We start from the raw sequence: 12,560 nt of genomic DNA on the forward strand, positions 1-12,560 counted from the left end.
GGCAATATTATACAAACTTATCCATGCAAATGCCATCCCTGACACAAATAACGAATCCTAGAGCCGTAGTTTGCATTGGTTTGCATTATGCTCTCTCTCAGGTAAATGGGTTCTTGCAGATACTCCCTTGAGCCAGTGTTCAGGAGATCTGCTTGGACCATCCATCCTACAGCTTAGTGTTGAAACCAAGCATTTTTTCTTTTGTCCTTCCTTAAATATTAGCAGTTAATAGAAAAGGAAGAAGGAAAGGAAGGAGGGAACAAGCAAACTAGACAGCACCAACCACTTAAGCTTTCCTCTATTTTATCAGGGAACATTCTTTTCCCCAAAGAAAGCAAAGCCCAGGAAAGGAAGCTAATAGCAACAGGAGGAACTCCACCGTGCTTCCAACTGGGAGCCACTGTCAAGGCAGCGAGCAATGCAATATGTGCCATAGTTGGATAAATAATACTGTCAGACAGAGAGCAATGGCACTGTTTTTCTTATGCTTCTCTCTGGATGGTGACACAATGAACAGAGAGGTGCTCCTGATGTTTTCCTCTGCTCCAAAAGAACTCAATTCATGGGAAACTCAAACAAGAAAATCTATTCATTTGATTTTTGCAATTATCCATTATCCTGACAATCTCCCTTGCATTATTTTTAAGACAACCCACTCATTTTCTCAGGTTGCTGGAACCTATATACATACTGTCCCACTCATAAATAAACCACTGGAGACAAAAATTAAATATTTCCTCATTCTTCCTGAAACATTAGCAAAAGAGGGAGAAAACTAACCATGAACTTCTTTGAGACCACATCTGCTCATATTTAAATACTTATTCCCTTGTGCACAATTATTTTCAGAGATAGGGCTTAAATGTCACATCCATCATAATTGCCAAATTTGCTCTCCAGAAAATGTTTTATGATTCCTGTTATAGCATTTAAGAGTTTTCACTTGTATATCTGTAGGAAAACTTGAAAGAGGAAGCTGCATCCAACCTATAGTAAATGATTTTTGAGTCTTTGTTTGCTCTTCTAATCATCTTCAAGTAGCCACTGAGGGCCAGGAATCAAGTATAAGGAAAAGCAGAAGCATATCTGATGAGAAGTTTCAGTTAAACTGAGAAATAACACAACACATTTGCAAGGCAGCCCGAATGTCATAGCTTCACTAGCAGCATGGAATATGTATCCAGAGGAGGTGGGGCATTATGAGAAATTAAATTCATAGGTGTAACATTAAAGATCTGGTTTAGCAAACTTCAAAAAAGAAAGCTAGGTGATTTCAGTAGGATTTGAAAAATAAATCTTAGGAAGTGGATGAAATGACTGAATCTATTTTACAGATAAGTACAGTTAATTGGTGGATGTTTTCAAAGGATTTGCTATTGCTGCATCTTTCTGGCATAGAGGTGACAGAAGAGAGAAAAAATAATATTTTAAGAACATGCTAGGATAAAGGTAGCCAGGGTGGTATGGCTTGAAAGGAGGATAATATTTAGAAACCTGTGAAAAATATAAGGTGACATAAAAGATAATGTAATCAGATTGGAGTGTAAAGAAAATACAAATCATGCGGGGTAATATTGGCCTTCAAAAAGCAGCCAAATGCCTATTAGGGACACATAAATAAAACCTCCTGCTGAAGAGTTGCATTCTCAAATGCAGGAGTTTAAATATCTCAGAATGGAGCTAAAAGCTGCAACATCTGTCACTGTAATTATTGCCTATCACCTGTATTACAATAGTGCCTGAGGCCCCAGTTAAAGTTCATTCCCCATTATGACAAATACCTGCAAATACATAATAAAAATAAGAGTAAGGCTATTGAAGGAAGTAGATAAATGGAAGAAAAACTGACATCTCTCTTGTATGCTTAAGGATTGAGGAAGCAGAGGTTAACTTCTTGTATTGTAAGGGAGGATTTAGATGCCTAAATTACTGAAGTCCTTAAAAAAAACTTTACCTGTGATTGCAAATGAGGAAACAACAAAATAGCGGGGGAAAATTATTCACTGTGATTTATTTCCTAGCTGTTGAGCCTGCTTTAATACAGTGGTTGGATATTTCTCTTTCAGTTAAGAAAGCAAGATTACTAAGTATTTCCCTACTGATTGTGAACTGTTTTACAGAAAGAAGAACGGGTCAGGTTTAAAATAGCCCTATACATGGAGGATAGTAATGAGGATATTACCCTTGTGTTTGGCAAGAATTCCAGGTGCATAAGAGGCAAGATTGCAATAAGACTTTTAGGGACCCTTTAAAAATTTGAGGAAAACTGTAATTTAATGACAAGTAAGTATAGCTATTAAATGGGTCTTTGTGAAGGCCAACTTGGATATATTTCAGAAGCCAAGAGAATAAAATTAATCTTTACTTACTTTCTATCACAATGAATTATTAGGCAGAGTAACAGGTGATGTAGAAGAGCCCTGCCAACTCAGGTAGCAACTAGAAATTATCTAGAATTTATCCAAAACGTTGTTATTACTTGAAGGCCATTGTTGAAAGAAACACTTTTTAAAGAAAAATCCCATCAATTCCTAAAGGGAGAGGTTTTTTAGAAGTAGAAAAAAGGAAGAGTTCATTTAGGAGAAAAATAATGTTTTTATTTTCTAAAGCAATCATTTTCATTTTTGGAAATGTCTGTGTTTTTAAAATGCCAAGTGTCTTTTTTAAGCAAAAACACATCAGTAATTAGAAGCCTAAAATCTCTTTTAAATGAGGACTGAGTTCCCAACACATGGAATGCTAAAGATTACTGGATGCTAACTAAGATTTTTGATGTACTATGTCTCCTGATTTGATATGGGGCAGTGATAGCCTAAATATAAACATATCAATTCCTCTCTGCACTTCTAAGAAGCCAAGGCAAATATCTCAAATCCATTAAAGGAACAATAGGCATTGATTATGAGTATTTGTTTTCTTGCAGTGAAATGAGTTCATGAACCAGAGCCGAATGCCTCAGTACAATGGAATATGAACAGAGACATTGGTGCCAAGTGGCAGGATTGACAGGGATCAGCTTCCTGAACAGTGAAATACATAGGTGAGCTAACAAAAAAAATTGCAGATAGAAATTATCTGCAATGCTGCCTCCCACTTCTAAGTGCCTAAGTGCAGCCCAAATTATGTGCTTATGTGAAAGTGGGAATCACGACCTGGAATCCCACCTGTACCTAAACTCATTTGATTATGGAAAATTGGTTCACTCTTTTCACTTAAAACCTGTCTGTCAAAGGAGAAGGAGGAGAAATGAATGTTAAAATAGACTAGAGATTACAGCAGTTTCTAAGGAAACCAAAGTCAATGCCCTCCTCATGCAAAATGAGCTGAAATTCATACCTCTCACCTCCCACAGGAGTGCCCCCTCCACGACTCACCTAGGGCTAGGCCTAGGGCTAAGACACATCAAATACAACACGTACAAAGCAGATGCTGTATGGTAAATGTCCAGGTACATACCCTCTAATCCCATTATAAAATCCTCTGAGGCTGTAATCCTATAGTTCTGAGGTAATCATTTGATAAAAAGCTATATCTCTACAGTTGTAGTACTCATTTTCAAATTAAAGAGAAGATTAAGGAAAGGCTAACACCACACAGAAATTGATCAAACAGCAGGGAAAAAGTGGGAATGCTGCATACCCTCAATAAAATCACTTCAGCAGCATGGGAGCAGTAAGTGTAATGCTATTCTTAGAAGATCTTGCAGATTAAAAAATAAAAAGAAAAAGGAAGAAAAGTTAAAGAAAAGAGAACCATGTCAAGTGTGATTTTTTTTGACAGAAACAAATATGCAAGAGTATAGATATTTGTGACCCTCTTTTAGAATAAAAATATATGCTGATTGAGTTATTTACTGGTTAATCAATAACAGAGAAACTGAAGCTGGGAAAACCAGTATATTACATTATACTGTAGGCATACTACATATTCTTTTTATCAGAAAACTGTGTATTTAATATGGAAAATCAGTTTTAAAAATAGTTTAAAATAACAGGTCTACTTTTAAAGAAACACTTCTGTTACAACTGCACATACCCTGGGTAAGTTTAATCAAAATATTAAATTTTAGTGCAGAAACAGAAGAAGTACAGATGTCCAAGTTAATTCAGGCAAAACAAAACAGATGTTCCAGGACACTGGGCATACAAAGAAATAGGAAGCTGAGAGTGGAACCATGAAGGCGCAGAAAATAACAAAAGCTAGAATAGAAATAAAATAAACCAAAGTATGACACCAACACAGAATATAGGGTGAAACTGTGCAAACAGAATTCTTAAAGTTAAATCTGAAGATAAATAACAGGCTTCTGTTTTTGAAGGTAAATATCACATCCCTACGAGTATTATTAGCTCTGCATTAATAGTTGCTGTTCCCAAAATGCAGACAAATTCTAAAGTATTAACACCTAAAAATAATACAGCAAAAATTAAAGATTTCAGCCTGAATGAAACTTAGATGCAATGCAGGATCTTGAGGGAAGAGATATGGACTGGGCCTGAGGAACTCACTCAGTCTCCATTCATTGAGCCAGAATGTGAGTTTCACATCTGGACATGGCTGCAGCAAGTGCTGGTTTTATTTCCCAGGTTGGAAGTGTTTGTGTGTTCAGCATGGAACCCATTGCCTGAAACAGAATTTGCTGCAAGACAGGATTGCTTAGATATAAGTAATGTCATCACTTCTGTAGCAGTCACTAAGTTTAGACTAGAACCTACTGAAATTCACTGGACTTCTTGCTTTTATGTCTTTTATGCTATTTACTGTGGTATGTCAGCCCCAGGCCTACTCTGTTATTACCTCAGAAATTTTCTTACATTCCTTAGAAAGCAACCTACTTCCTTAAAAAGACAGCTTATCAGGACATATCTCTTTAATGATGAGGCACTTACATACAAAACTACCAGGGACTGTAAATAGCACCTGCCAGTCACTGAGAAATAAGATGCTGCATAAAAAGCAAAGTAAAGTTCAATGAGAATATGTTCCGAGAGTCAGGAAATATATTTTTTAGCAAGAGAGAAGCATCATTTTCTGTTCTCCTAGTATTTGGCACCAGATCTGCATTTTCTTAGAATGTGTTGAAGTATGACAAACTGCCTTATGGAAACAGCCACACACAAAAGACATTCAGTAATTATAACATGCAAAAAGTGCCTAGAAACTTCTGATTAATAATCAAATTTTGTTTTCAAAGCTAATTTGTCAGCATTGTTACAGTACTTACAGTGCATTGTTGACTGCTGGTCACTGGGTTAATCCATATCAGGGTAACCTGACATCTGAAACACCCTGACCGTGCCTGCACTAAGTACTTTGCATGACCAGTGTTCTGTAATAAGCAAGAAGACACAATTCAAGGTCATTGCTATTACAGCTACAGAAACCACCAGAGAAGAAATAAAGAAATATGTTTCAAAAGCAAAAAAAGCTTCCATGAATAATATAGTGAAATATAAGTAAAGATTCACTCTAATAGTACACGAAGGTAGGCAACACTGTTAAATATTGTACTTAGCTTAATAAATTAGCAGATCTCTCCCTTATTATCCATTGTGGGTGTCTGAGTTGTTGAGAGTGTTTAGTTTGGCTTCTCTAACATTAAGGAAGCCTAGAGGTGGAAGCTGATATTTCTAACAAAGAAGCACGTAGGTGTATGAGATCTGCATGAGTCTATTTGCTCACACAAATGTAGCAAAGGATAAGTGATCTCCACCTCCACTCTCAGCACGCTCGGCATGAGCCATAATCAGGCTGTGCCAAGCATTATTTGATATCCTGCCAGTTTGTATCCTGGCTGTTTGAATCCATGCTTCAAAGTGGACCAGAGCCCTCCTTGCTCCTTGCAGAACAAGCATTCCCCTGGGGACACTGAGATCCTTCCTCATCCAACTCAAAATGAATGGTTACTTTTTGGTGTGCTTAGAAATATTTAGTAACCCAAATGTTACACAGCTTTGTTTACAGCAAAAAACTACAAGAAGCTACTCATTAAATATAAATGTTCATTGTAACCAGGCAGATCTCTCTAGATCATTATCCCATAGTCTCCATCCTCACTTATTTTATATGCTTTAGATTTATTTAATAATAGAATAGATAAGGAATTATTAAAGCAGAAGAAAGATCTTTAATATGTACATTTATAAGCTTCTTGAAGAATGGCAAAATGCTTGCAAGATGGATTCTATTCTGTTTCAGGGCATTTTGAAGTTATTCCTCATATTCAATTTCATTTACAATTAATGTAATTTCTATGAACTATTTAGATAAGAAAATAATTGTTTTGCCCTTTTTAGATCTTATTATGAAACATTGCTGGAGAACAAATAGTAGATAGGTCTAGTAAAAGATCAAACTAAAGCAGCAAATCAGACACTGAATGTGCAAGTTTAAAGTTGTCATTTCTTAAAAATGCTAATGTTGCTTATGAAGCTTCTAAGGTCACAGTAATGAACACATATTGAGAAACTCCATCTGTTTCAAAGTGTTAATTGTTACTGTGCAGTATAGAGACCAAGATCTAATTTAATAACTACTAGGAAAAAAAAAGGCAGAGTTTGTAAAGAAAAAAATAAATTTAAAAATTGCAAAATCCTTGGAAAAAAATAAGACATTAAGAGAAGTTTTTTTGTTTCCAAGAAGAAACACAAAAAATAGTGAAAATATTGCACTGAAAGCTGGCTAAGATATTATCATCCAAACTTTCTTTTGTGAATTACTAATCATTCTTAGTAAAATCTTTTTCAAGAAGAATTAATTTTTAAAAAATAAAAAACTCTATCAAGAAAAGTTTTCAAGTTTACAATAGAAAATTTTCACAAAACGTTCAACAGTCTAAACTCTGGGATTGCCAGTCATGCTTCTCAACTAGAATGTTTGAGACTTAATGTACATGGAGCCCAAAAAGTATTTACATCTACCCCTACCATTCAGAGGTAAAAGTTTTGAAACCAAAACAGTTATTTTGGAGAGAGCTATTTTTCTGACAAAATATTTCTAAGGATTTCTCCAAGTGATGAGGACAAGAAAAAAAAAAAAAATCTTAAAGAACTTTTATTGATGTGCAAAGCAGCTTTTATCCAACACTAATTACCAACTTTCATTTGACTTCTTGATTTCTTTTTTTTTTTCCCCAGATAGTTAAGAATTATATCTGTTCTGTTGAACAGAAACATACAAAATATTTTTTTTTTAATCTCATTCCCCTCAGATGGAATTTAAAAACAACCTCCTCCTATTATGCTGCTCTGTTTCTATTTGATGAAGTCTTTTCTGGATAAAATATTTTTAACAAATAATTCACAAAAATGTCTGGAATGCTGCCTATGAAATGCTAATACTTCCTCCCTCTAACTATTCCAGCTTTTTATCCTATGAAATTATTTTACTTGCATTGCATATAATTATAGGTTCTGTAGAGAAGAGCTTTGCTTTGCAAAAAGAAATATCCAGAGGTACTTTGTTTTCTCAGGCAGTTGAAAAGTCAGAATTCTGAAGTACACGCCTGTCCTTACACACTGCTTCTAAAGCATGCTCTATGCTCTCTCTCCACCTTTTTGCCTTCCCTAGTGTTGGATAGATGGGAGGTCCTGTAAAAATGATGGCTTAGCCTGCATCTGAAAGCTGTGGCAGTGGTACCTTGGAGATTTATGTCCTGAAAGATCTGCAGAGCAACTTCACATCCCACTTTGAGAGGACAAAGTATAGTGAGTTTTCTGCAGCTTTCCTGACCTTCTCTGTCCATTCCTTCTGTGCAAACAATTCATCTTCTTCAGTGCAGTCTGCAAGCAGAACTCCATTGAGCCAGTAGAGTCATGTCAGGGATTTCCCTGGCTGTCTACCCCTTTGCTCTTTCCTATGTGCTGTCACAGCAGAGAAATGACTCTGTGGCAAGCTGAAGATGATATTTTCTGTGAAGAAATGTACCAACTGTGTAGGAATGAAAAAAAAAAAAGATAGTGTGATTTTGTGTAGATTTGAGGAGGGGGGAAACCCTGACTGCAGCATATAAAAGGTCAATATACACTCTCATTTTTGTGTTGTGCAAATTAAATGCTTTGCTATACCCCAACTTATTTTATAGAATGGGTTATTACAATCTTAGAAATAATTTTATAAGCTTGTAGGTCTTGCCAGTTTTTAAAAGGATTATAAAACTTTTTCTTTCAGCAAAGCTCTATTACCTTATTTGTGCAGCATGGCCTTATAGCTTTTGGTGAAATATCCTGCACATAACAAAGAGAGAAGATCTTTGGGGAAAGTTTATTAGTTACATCAGATGTAAAAGGTCATTGAATCTGAGAACAAATCACCTCTCAGACTAAAGCAGAGTAGTCTGAAAGGGTTGTGCCACTACTGTTAGGTGTCAATGTTGCTCCCCATATCATCTTGTATCACAGGGTGACAAGTACAGGTTGCAAGGAATGCAAGAGCTGAGGAGGATCAGCATGGCAGAGCTGCAGCCAACAGCATGGATCCAAAGGACAGTGCCATACAGTGAGAGACTGGCAGCAGCCAGATGCAGTATCCCATCAGTCAGCATCAGACTGGATGCAGCATCACCACAGCAAGATCCCAGACAGTACAGGACAGGAAGAAGCAGCTGTCAGGACATGCTAAATTCAGGAACAGTGGATTAATTAAAATTACTAAGGAATGAATCACCATCCATTAAATCCTCCTGGTGATGTTTAAGATTGGAAAAGCAAAACAACAACAATGAACACCCACATTAATTCAGTATCTTAACAATTGACATTTTGCAGACAAATCAAAGCAGTTTTCAAGCTGATGCAAAATGTAAATAATTTTTCCCCCATGTAATTCACATTTATATGGAGATTTATAAGATCCTATCTGTTCTTTTAATGATATATCCAAATTAGGCAAAGCCTAAAAAATGCTTTTAAACTGAGCACCAAAAAACTGAAAATACTGGACAATCAAAAGGATAAACATAAATGTGGCTGGAAATCAAGGATAAATCCTAGGAGATAAATTTAAAAAAAAAATACATGAGTAGAATTATAAATAAAATTCAAGAGACAGACATCAGCAATTCCTCATTGCATCACCATAACCACTGGGGCAGGTACATATTTTCTTCAGAGGAATTACATTAAGGTGTCTTTGCCAACACTCCATCACTTTTCTCTGCTCTCCCGAGTGCCACCCACAGAGTCTTCCCAGGACAGCAGCTTGTAAGGCACTCTTCAAATACAGTCAGTGAAACCATTTTGTGGAACTCACAGATACACAGACATACTACCAAAACCATATTGTTGTAGAGTTAACTTGGTTCAATTCAATGATCTGATTTACAGCACAGTCTTACAAACAGCTACATGCAGATAAAACACGGGGATAGCTAAGTGTAGATATGCCAGGAAAGACTAGTCCTAAGTCTGTGTCAGGGTAGGAATTTATTATTTTTAAAAATTTTTTAACCTAAGTTAACCACCAAATAAAATATAGTGTATATTGTCATTTTGGGAATGAATGCTTTTAATCATATAACAATCCATTATAATAGAGGAAAAAATTCACCCGTTCTATCCGCCCAGGAAGTGCAACATTCAAACAGGTGTTTGAAATGAGGACTAATGGATTCAAAGAATTCCTTCCTTTCCCCATTTTACACTCTATTTAGCGACTTCTGCATCTAGAAGTGCACTATTGTTATTTTTTGAAATATTTTCAACACTGAATCATAAAATGCTTAAACATTTGTTTAACATTTTGTGGTGTGAAAAAATCTCAGTTAATACCTGTGTAGATAGAGGTTAATATAGAGGCTAAAATACAATTTAAAGAAAATCTCTTCATTAAAGCCTTTCTAAACACAATCAATCTGTGGGATGAGGCCTCAACCCTGGACAGTTGGCTTTGATCAAAGAGCCAGAGCAATGTGCAGTTTTCTGCTGTAAGTTAAGGCAGACTCCCTGATAAAGGAATTGTGTATTCAGCTGGATGGGCTCCTCATAAATCCTTATGCAGTCTGTGTACTGTGGGTGGTCCAGTGTCACAAAACACTGAAAAGGTACAAGGCTGTGTCAATTCACCAGCTCAGCCTAAAGGGAATGGTACAGTTCAGAGTGGCTTTCTGGACCATCTATGTCATACTTCTGCCCCCAAGCTGCAGACCCCATTCACTAGTATTAAAAAGGGAACAAAATTATTTTTATTCCTATATATTTGAACCATTTCTGCGGAAAATGGGAAAATAAAGGCAAAATGTAATCCCATTTAAAGTAACACTGTCAAATTGATCTTCAAACAAATTCATTTACATACAAGTTAGATCCTTATTACTAGCCCCAGCTGCTTGACCCAGCCCTGACAATCACAGAATTGCAGAAATAGCAGGTCTCATCTTGTGTTATTCACCAGATATAAACAACCTAACGCTGTTAGTGTCCTGGATCTACAGCTGTACCAAGAAGTGTGGCCGGGCTGAAATGGAAGGCATAAACAGAAACACAGGTTCGTAAATGACTAAAACTTAATGATAGCAGGAGTTTATGGATATATTAAATATCCACTGAATCCTGAAAGTGTATTAATAACTTCAGCACAATTTCCTTTAAACATAATGTCTTTTAATAATCCTAGGTTTCTTTGTTTCTTTCTTTTTTGTTTTTTCTTTTTTCAGTCACAGATTACTGTTTTAGTTTCAATTATTAAAGAAACATTTTCTTTCATAAGCCTTTAAGATTTTCATGAGGGGAACTGGAAGGGCAGATACCAATCCTTTCACTGTCTTGACCAGTGGCAGGACTCAGGGGAATGTCATGAAGTTGGCAGGGGAGGTTTAGCTTCAACATAAGGAAAATGTGCTTCACCTAGAGGGTGACCGAGCACTAAAAACGCTCTTCAGGGAAGGGGTCACAGCACCAAGCCTGTCAGAGTTCAAGAAGCATTTGGCCAATGCTCTCAGGCACATGGTGTGACTCTTGGGGTGTTCTGTGCTGGGTCTCTAAAGATTTGGACTTTATGATCCTGATGGGTCTCTTCCAACTCTGCTTACTCTGTGATTCTATTATATTCTATAAATGGACTATCATTATCTTGGAACTTTGACACCATAAATTATTTTTAATTGAGCAAACATTTTTATCCTTTATATGTGCTACTACAAGACTTTTATGTGGTTTACTAAGGCAATCCGTCTGGAAGTAAGTTGTTCAATGAATGATTAAAATTGCATATCTTTCTTGAAATGTGTTTGTTCTCTTTTTGTCATATTAGCATGAGATGTTTGCTGTATCACCATCCTCAATTACAACAAAGGTATTTGGGATATAGTTTAAGAGAAAGAAACCTATCTACCAGCTATGCTTTAGGAAGAATGTGAAAACGCACGTGTCTCTCTTAATAGGGCAAGTGAATAATTTGTAGATAATTCATTAGAAAACAGCAGGGAAAAGACTGAAAAACAGAGTGAGAAAGAACCTATTAAATGCCCATTTCTGACAGGAAATTCTTGACATGACCAGTTTTCCTTTTAAGGTTGTATTTGCTCATCATAGTGACTTTCAACATTTCTGATCTTTAATATAAATATTGGAGGATAGTATAAATATTTATTCCAAAGTAAAATAAATGAACACATAATATATGAATACACAGACTTCATTTCATGAAGTGTGAAATTGTAAAGTACATGCCTACTTGCATTTAAAAATCAATAGAGATAAGCGTTTTGTCTGTAAATTCAGCTGTTTAACACATATCATTAATCACTTTGAAAAGAAAAATTTTATAGTCTCATGTCATTTCTTTTTTCCTGGAAGGACACAAAATGCATTCGTGGGGTATTTGGTGTGTAAATAGAGCTATCTAATTTTATCTTATTCTCTGTAAAGCTACTTAAATTCTAATTTCAGAGAAAAACGGGAAAACTTTTTTATCTCTCTGTCTTTTCAGCTTCTGTCTATCTTCAGAACTAGCTCTAATGCACCTGTCATAGTAGAAGATCATGAGAAATTCACTATCAGATTTCTGTTTCTCAAAGATTCCAAAAGATACCGGGCTCTCAAACATTCTGTGAAATACTGCCTGCTTTTAATGACCCGTACCTTCCGGAGCAAGATTAGATCTTTCAAGGAAAAGAACAAAACCTTTTCCATTTAATTTATCATTTTCCCTTAGATTTTTCTCATACTATTCTCATGCTTTCTTTTTTTCTTTACTCTTTAATTCAGCCTACACTGACCTGCCTTTAAAATTGTATTAACAAACTGCAGCTGAAGATACCCAGCTGCAGTTTCTAACTTGACAATCAGCATTTCCTCTTAAAATAGGAGCTATGGGATTATTCCCACATAAAGGGAGGTTAGTAGACTAAACATTTTGTATTGTTGTAAGAACACAGTCTTGATGTAATGATGACATTTGACTGCATATTTGGAATATAAACACAGACCTCAATCCATCAAGTCCTTAGGAATGCATTTAGGCACCTTCCCTTATCCCACTGCTCACCAGTTAAATATGTGATTAAGTAGTTCACTTAATATAGCCAAGGGTGGCAGCTGGAAGGTCAAAAATAATTCAGATTC

The 12,560-nt window shown here is 35.9% G+C and overlaps 1 long non-coding RNA gene across 1 annotated transcript in view; it reads right to left on the reverse strand.

Annotated features, from left to right (window-relative positions):
• The window catches only part of LOC139603146 (uncharacterized), a 217,887-nt gene extending 212,309 nt beyond the window's left edge, over nucleotides 1–5,578 (reverse strand). Inside the window, exon 1 of the long non-coding RNA XR_011683590.1 lies at nucleotides 5,225–5,578. This is a non-coding gene — a long non-coding RNA (uncharacterized lncRNA). The remainder of the gene's footprint in view (nucleotides 1–5,224) is intronic.
• Nucleotides 5,579–12,560: the final 6,982 nt, after the last annotated feature.

The sequence above is a fragment of the Agelaius tricolor genome, unplaced genomic scaffold, assembly GCF_023055355.1.
Source record: "Agelaius tricolor isolate 1412-34295 unplaced genomic scaffold, bAgeTri1.0.p SCAF_2, whole genome shotgun sequence".
Classification (NCBI taxonomy): domain Eukaryota; kingdom Metazoa; phylum Chordata; class Aves; order Passeriformes; family Icteridae; genus Agelaius; species Agelaius tricolor.